Source organism: Aethalodelphis obliquidens, unplaced genomic scaffold, assembly GCF_003676395.1.
Source record: "Aethalodelphis obliquidens isolate GAN/ISIS:26980383/991018 unplaced genomic scaffold, ASM367639v1 scaffold3, whole genome shotgun sequence".
Classification (NCBI taxonomy): Eukaryota; Metazoa; Chordata; class Mammalia; order Artiodactyla; family Delphinidae; genus Aethalodelphis; species Aethalodelphis obliquidens.
In genome coordinates, this window is record NW_020837947.1 from 21,326,417 (window position 1) to 21,335,234 (window position 8,818).

At 40.8% G+C, this 8,818-nt stretch overlaps 1 protein-coding gene across 2 annotated transcripts in view; it reads right to left on the reverse strand.

The window, feature by feature from the left end:
* The window catches only part of AIG1 (androgen induced 1), a 233,166-nt gene that overhangs the window by 181,979 nt on the left and 42,369 nt on the right, over positions 1 to 8,818 (reverse strand). The gene's annotated exons all lie outside the window — the stretch shown is intronic.

Here is an 8,818-nt window from a genome sequence, read left to right on the forward strand (position 1 = left end):
TGGCATTGGCAGTGTTTTTCTTTAGGTCTCTCAATTCCCTCTTTGTTGTAAAACTCTTAATAGGATATTATGATTTCGTTACTTATTACCACTACCAAATCATAAGGCAATAAATGATAGGTCTTGGGGTTATGCTACTAAATTAATTCCTTTGTTTAATTCATTTTTATTTTTTATGTTATTGTAGTAAGAACACTTAACATGAGATCTACCCTCTTACCAATTTTAAGTGTACCACACAGTATTATTAATTACCGGCACAATGTTGTAAAAAAGGTCTCTAGAATTCATTCACCTTCCGTAACTGAAACTTCATACCCGTTGATTAGCAACTCCTCATTTCCCCCTCTGCCCACCGCCTAGCAGCCACCATTCTACTCTCTTCTATGAATCTGATGATTTTAGATGCCTTGTGTACGTGGAATCATGCAGTATTTGTCCTTCTGTGACTGGCATATTTCACTTAGCATAATGTGTCAAGCTACTAAACTAAGGTCTTTAAATTGAATAAATATAGTCAACATGTGAAAAGGCTCTCTACAGATACATAATGACAAAAGCATGTTTACACAAACCATTTTCTGGAAGGTGTCTTTTATATAGAAAAATTGGCCCCTGTCTTAAGTCCAATCAACAGGTCTGTCTTACCTTAACGTTGAAAGCATATTGTAAATAATGTATACATCTATTTTAGTAATATTATAATCTCTGTGGACCCAAATTCCTTTGGTGTTTTTCCAAATCACGTAGTAAATATAGAGATTGAGATGACTATTTCTACTTGAACACTATAATGAAACATTCTGCACAGGGCTGCAGGTAACCAGCTCCAGTGATGCCCAAATCATCTTTGTGCCTGAATCAATCTCTGATAGGAAAATACTTTAAATTTTTCATGTCATGAGGACAACATTTAGAAAAAATGTGTGTGTGTGTGTGTGTGTGTGTGTGTGTTTGGTAGTCACCACAATTGAACAGGTTGTAAAGGCTATACATGAAATATACCCCAATCAAATTTTGCACCCAAAATCATGATATACTGCATTTTTCCAAAAGCGTGTTACAGCAATAGAATGATCATCTATATGGTAGTCTACAACATCTAATGTGCTTTTATATAGTTGTTATGCAAGTTGGCCTTTCCCCCTTTCCCACTGGATATCCCTTCTCAGTCTCTTTGCTAGTTCCTCCCAAACTTCCCAACCTCTAAACTCTGCATACCCCAGGGCTCAGATACTGCACTGCTTCTCTGTTCCAGCCACATTCACTACTCTGGAGATCTGATCCAGTCTCCTGACTTTGAATACCATCTCTGCGATAAGGACTCCTATCCACAGTTACATCTCTAGCCCAGACCTCCCCCTTGAAGTCCAACTATCTATTCTACATCCTCACTCGAATGTTTCAAATAGGCATCTCAGAGTTCACAGGTTCAACATCAAACTCCTTGTGTTCCCCCACAAAGATGCTCCTCCCACAGTCATCCTCATCTCCATGGATGGCAACTTTGACTTCATAGTAACGCAGCCCCCAAGCTCTGCTCATGCAATTCATTAGCAAATCCTGATGGCCCTAGTTTAAAAAATCATCTCCGGAGTCTGACACTTTGTACCACTTCTAGTGCTACCTCCACGGTCCGTGTCACCACCAACTCTCCCCTAGATTGCTGGAAAAGCTCCCATCTGACCACCTTGCTTTTCTGCCTTTCTCCACTCTATCTTCCACAGCAGCCAGAATGAGGTTGTGAAAAGTCAGATCATGTCACTTTGCTCAAAGTCCTTCAAAAGCTTCCTATCTCATGTGCAGTAAAGGCCAAAGTCCTCAATAGCATGTTCCACAAGGCCCTTCCCTGTCTCCTGCCACTGGCCCCCTCCCTCACCCTGCTCCAGCCCCAGTGCTCTCCTCTTTGGAGCCTCTAAACTTGCTGTTTCCTTGAACTACTTACTCACTGTCTTCATTCAAACATTAGCTGGCAGTGAGGCCTTCCCTGTAACTCTCTGTAAAATGTCCACCCCTCCTCCCCAGTGACACTGCCTAGCTCTCTTCTCTGCCTTTTCTTTTTCTTTACAAGAAACATTTTTTATATCCTCCCCTTTCTCTCCCTAGAATCTGATATCCTTGAAGGTTGGGATTTGTTGTATATGTTATCCCCTGGAGCTCAATAAATACTTGCCAAATGAATGAATGAATAATCAAATTTTAACTCTTTTTGTCTTCTTGCTTAGAATACGGTGGCCTGGCCTGCTCAAAATCATTCAACCAGTATGTTTTGCAGGCTGACTGTGAACCCAGGTCTTTTGATAGAAAGCTCATCCTCTTTCTACCAATGCTTGCTAATTAACTTGTAATACCACATTCTTACCATCTCAGGGGGTGGGCCTGGTTTTCTGATTACTCACTTTTAACCCCAAATATCTACCAGTGCATGTCTCAACAGAAGAACATAAAAAATGTTCACTCGGAGAAGATGGGAACCACTTCCTGTCTATATTGTGAGCCCATCAAGGACAAAGATTATATTCTATTCATTCTCAAATCACCAGTGCTTGGTTCAGTGCCTGGAACAAGGCTGGAGCTAAATGTATGCTCAATCAAGAAGGAGAACCATATTAAGCTAACCCTAACCAGGAACATCGAAAATGTTGACAGTACATCTGACAGGTGTCATGGCATTCTGCCCCTTGCTCATTCACGGGGCAGCCAGGACACCTGATGGGAACTCCGCTACTTTACGAATCTACAGTTGCAATAAATGAGGAAGGCCGAAGCCTGGCTCTTCAGCAAAAATTATATCCTTGGTCAATAACAGTGTGGTCAACCACAGGTACTTACTTTGTGCCAAGACCTTTGCCTGGCGCTTAACAATCTTATTTGACTACCACAAGAGTCCTTTAAGATAGGCATTGTATCACCATTTTACAAACTATAACTATATAACTATGAGAGGTAGAGTGAATTCCTCAAGCCTGTGTACATTCCGCTATCAGTCAGTCTTGGAATTAGCCCTCTTGACTTCTACACAATGTTTTATGCCCTCACACAAAAGCTTCTTTTAAATATGAAAGATAATAGGCATTATATTTGCCTTGCCTCCCAAGGTATAAAAGAAAGCAAATATTCTGGTTCTGAAACTTACAGCTTTCTGTTACATTTCTCCACATTCTTTTACATTGACTTAATTCTTATTTCAACACTGTAATAGAAATGGGGAGTTCTAAACGAGTACAATCTTTCAGGGATGTAATCTGAACAGATGAATCAAAAGTCTTTAAAATATTTTTATAAATGCATCTTACTGGGTCACAAAAACTTACAGACAAGAATGTTTATTTCACTGGAGTTTATACTATTAACAATCTGGAAATTGTTAAACTGACCAAAATGACGTATTTAAAACTTGAAGGAATGGTGGGATGTTTATATATCCTTGAAACATCATGTCTTTGAACAATAGTTAACAACTTGTGAAAATACTCATATAATCAAGTGTGAAAAACAAGTAACAAAAAGTAACCACAGATGACTATAGTTAATGATATTGTATTGCTTATTTGAAAGTTGCTAAGAGAAGGATCTCAAAAGTTCTCATCACACACAAAGTAACCATAACCGCAACAGCAACGACTAGTATAACTGAATGCTGACTGTGTGCCAGGCACTGAGCTAGGCTCTCTACTAACCCATCTCATTTAATCCTCACAATAACTCCAGGAGCCAGGGACTCCAATAATCTCGATATTACAGATGAGGGAATACAGGCCCAGAAAGATATCCGACATAGAGCATGATCTCAAGTTTTTGTAAAACATACAAAGAAACAGAGACCTAAAAATACAGGTTTTAGTCAGGATACCTGAACCAATCGATGGACATGATACTATAAGGGTATATAGTATGCCAGGATGCTATGTTCTAGTGATGGACTACCAGTAAGCTGACATCCATTGAAAATCTTATCACAGTTTAACTGACTTTTTCAAGGGGAAAAATACACACTTACAAGCTGAACATTTTATTCAAATTATAACTCACTATGTCTAATCGGTAATAAAAATAGTGCTGGCCTCATATTTGCTTGTATTCTCTTTCTTTCCCTGCCATCACTTTCACCTTTGTGCATTTTCTTTCCCACATATTTTAAAGTGGAATCAGAGAAGTTTTTCCATTCATATTCCTGAGAACTTGTTGAAAACTTGTAATGAAAACAGCAAGCTAAAGCATAAACTAATTATGTCAAAGGTTCTCACGGTATTTCCCCTTAGGAATTACCTAGCATTGTTTGAAACTAGTTATACTGTTTTTCAGGAGAAAAAAACAAGCATTAAATTGACTATCCCTAGAAGAGTTTTGAAAACAGGTATGTTTTGATAGCTCGGCTTGAAGGTGTACTTTCTATGAACTTTCCTGCTATTCAGGGCTAGGAAGTAGATGAAACAATTACCTGTGTGTCTGGGTGAGTTGTTATATTGGGATTTGGTTTGTATTCAGATCAAGTTAAGAAAATGTTTACAGTGCGTCTCTGTCCTAAGAGAACTCACAGAATCAACAAGTCGTTCCAGTACTTATTAGTGTGAGGGACACACCTACTGCATTAGCCTTGGGGAAGAAAAATCTTAAAAAGGCATTTAAAATTGTGGCTACCTGTATAGCCTGGGCTACTTTCTGGAAAGGAACAGTAGATTTGTTAATATATGTGGAAATACACAGGGCAGAATCTGGTTCTCCGACTTACCTCTTTCAAAGCTCTGATATTTATTTATGTGCTCACCATCCCAAACCACTATCATTTTAACACAAGCAGAAGACTAGCTCACATCTATGTTTTGCAAATGCTTTTACATCAACCTGGTATGCATTTTAATTTCAGTCCACCTAGTCTACTATTACTCATCCTTCAAGACCCGCTCCTCTCTCCTTGACAAAGCACAGCTGGAGGGATGACATACACCTTGGTGCTGAGATTTTATATTGTATATTGGTCTGTCCTTGAAGTTACGTCACTGTATTTAGGTGTTCATTTCTGTCTGGCTGCCCTAGAAGACCGAGCTTTTCCTGAAGAGGAGCATATGTCCTATTCATCTTTAGATTCTTAGGTCCATTTCACCTGCTTGAGTACTCAGCTGCTCTTAGCAAAGTTCTTTTTACACTCTGAACTTCAGTTTCCTCTTCTGTAAAATGGTCATAAGAATATATAACACACAGATTTACTGTGAAGATTTAATGAGATCTTGCACTTGGAAGCGCCTGCAACCTAGGCTCTCAATGACTGCTGACTTGAATTGCTGCAACACACATCAAAATAGTAAGTCAGAATGGAGCAAAATGCCTGAGACCTAGATCCTCACTACATGATTATCAGATGAATAAATATAGCAAACAGAAACCAAAGGGTGTAGACCAGCGGTTCTCTGAGTTACAAGAACTTCAAATATATGATGAAAGCTATGGCCTTTCTTCCCCTATGCACACATACTCAATTTTGTGTGGAATTTCAGGAACTCTCCAAACCTCCTGAAGTTCATTCATGGTCCCTCAAGTATATAGGCATCAGAACAAGGCCCTACCACAGATAATCTTGTATACAGACTAGATTACCTTGGTCCAGATGAATTCAGCTTCCTTCTCTGACTGCTATAGTGTCAGTTCATCCTAAACTGCACAAGGCTCTGGCCACCCTCCAGGCCCAGTAGAACACCTATGGAATCACTCTCAACCATGAAGTGTCCTCTCCTCAGATATGGATAGAGGGAAACCAAAATGTGAAGATCCTGCTTTGCTGGATTGTTTTCTGGGATTTAACATTATATCTGAAAAAAGAACTAGACTGAACATTTCAAGGCTTTAGGTTCTTCTCATTCATCATAAAGGCAAACATTTACAAAGTCAGGGTGAACGTTTGTCTCAAGTAGGGTTGGGTTTTGGTCAGAGAGCTCCTGGGCACACAAAATAAGATGCTGATTCTCTCAAGTCTCCACTAAGCTTAATGCATATATATCTCTCTAGTCAAAACAGAGCTTAATGCATATATCTCTCCATCCAAACCTCATAATGTTTATTTACATGTTCTGGTATCAACTGTAAATATTTTAACTCCTATACAGTTCTCTGCCTCTGGAGATCTGAGGGACAATCTCAGGAGAGCAACCGGTAACACCGACTACAGTGTTATAGGGTTGCCAGGAATTTTCCTGGAGATGATCTTTACTCAGCGGATTACTTCCTCACACATTATTTCTCTAGAGATCCCTTGTGTACACTTTAATAGAACTCTCTTAGACCTGGAATCAGGTGCCGCTTCTTCCGTTTTAAAAACACCTGTAACACGGCACTCATCAAACTACACAGTAATTACCTGTTAATGTTTCCGTTTCACCTTCTATATTGTGAGAGCCCATGAGCAAAGATGATGTCTTATTCATCTTTGCATCCCCAGGGCCTAACACAGTGCCTATTTATAAAAGCAACTGTGGAGGGAGAACACAAACATGAAAGGCATGTTTCTCGCCTTCAAGAAGTTCAGAGTGTGGGGGGGGGGATCAAAACAGATAAACACGATGCAATATAATATTAGAGTCGAGACTGGTGGGGAAGGATGAGATGAAGTCTCACTAGAGTGTCCCATCTGCGTTGAGTTCTGGAGAATGAGTAGGAGGCCAGAAGGAGGGTGACGGATGAGGAGAGGGCTGTGCCTGTTCTGGGCAGAAGCAGCAGCACTTCTGAAGGGCGAGCAGAGTGACGGAAGGGACCACGAGCGGTTCTGGAGAACTAACATCAAGAGAGGAGACAAGAGAAGTAGAGAGGGGCTCCAGTAGGACCCGGTTTAGAAATCCATGGTGAGGAGTTCAGCCTTTATGTCAAAGGAGAAGTAGAAGCCCTGTACGGTTTTAAACAGGGGAGCAACTCATTTCAGAGAGCTCACCCTGAGAGCAGATAACAGCTTGGAGTGTGAGAATGTTGAACGCAGGGGAGCCAATCAGGAGGCTGTTTAGGAAGGCCAGGTGTGAGGGGATGTGGGAACAGAAAAACAGTAGTGGATATGGAGAAGAAGACCGAGACTGCAGAATGTTGAGGATATTAAGGAGGAAGACTAGCCAGGATGATGTCACTGGACATGGGAGGAGAAAGGAGAAAGAGTCATCAATAACCACCTCCCAGTTTCAGGCCCACTGTAAAGGGTGCCACTCACCAAAATGCAGAGCATGTTACAAAGCATCCATTTTTGACATTAATTTTAAGGTGTCACTGGGGCACTAAATGGAGAAATCCAACGAGCAGCAGCTGGACAGAGGTGTTTGTGGCATAGGCTATTTCAAGACAGCCTCTGAAAATATCAGAATGCTGATTGATCGATGAAACCACAGAGATGAATGAGTTCCACTAGAATGAGAGTTCACAATGAGAAAACTGAGTCTGAAGCTGGCCGTGTGTAATCCCAACATTTGCAGGACAAAGAGAGCCTGGAAAATGGCCTGATGAAGAGTGTCAGAGAGGGAAGAGAAAGACCAGGAGAGGATGATGAACGTCAAGGAAGCCATGACAGAAGAGCTCCATGGAGAAGGAGTATTTCAATAACCTCAAATACTGAAAAGAAGCTGAAGAAGTACAAATGTTTCCACTGAACCTGACAAAGAGGAGGCTTTGTGTCTTGATGAGAAGAGCAACTTCAGCAGACGTCAGGAGCCAGTGTGAGAAGTCATTTGGAGCTGAGACACTGAAGTCAGTGAATAAGAAATATTCTTTCCCAAAGCATGTCTGGGGAAGGGAAGAAAAACAGAAGAGTAGAGGGAATTCCAAGAGACTTCTGAAACTCTGAAGCAGTATGCTCTCACTGACTCATGCATGATTTATTAAATTTTGAAGATTTTTTTTATTTAATGGGAAATCCACTTGATGGTAAATCCAACAAGTTTATCACTTAGTCACCTGGATAATATTTTGATCATTAATTATAAAATTTTTAATCTCTGGTGATTGGTGAAGTAAGCCAAAGATGTAGAAAGGTAGGTCTGGGATATAATTTATTTGTTTAGAATGGGCCTTTGCTTCAAGTCAATGAATTTGGTTCAGATACTTAAAATACACATTGGTTTCTTCATTCAACTATGCAATTACCCAAGACAGTAAGTCAGTCTGCTTCTCAATATTCTCTGTCATTCTTCCCACACCCATCTGCTGCTTTTAAGATTTCCAGAGATTCCATCTGGACAAGACATACTGCATCTCACCTACCTTAAACCACCAACCAAAAAATCCCCCACCTCCTCCTCAAGGCACAAGGGCACTTCCTCTCTTCAGCTTCAAAATAGTTTCTCCATAACATTTTGCTTAAGTTTGTGAGTCTAAAGGAAGATTTTGCTTCTATACAAACTAGAAGCAGCTCTCTAACCAAAAGGAGGGCACATAACTAGGAATAAAGCTAATAAAAGGTGTGTGAGACCACCACACAGAAAACCACAAAACTTTACTAAGATAAGGTTAAAGGAGCCCTAAAGAAATGGAGGAATATACTATGTTCCTGGAAGGTACAACAATGCAAAGTGTGAATTCTCCCTAAATGGATAACATTCAATGTTATTTCAATTAATAACCTAATTTTTGTGTGTAAAAAATGGCAAGCTGGGCTTCCCTGGTGGCGGAGTGGTTGAGAGTCTGCCTGCCGATGCAGGGGACACGGGTTCGTGCCCCGGTCTGGGAAGATCCCACATGCCGCAGAGCGGCTGGGCCTGTGAGCCATGGCCGCTGAGCCTGCGCGTCCAGAGCCTGTGCTCCGCAACGGGAGAGGCCACAACAGTGAGAGGCCCGCGTACCACAAAAAAAA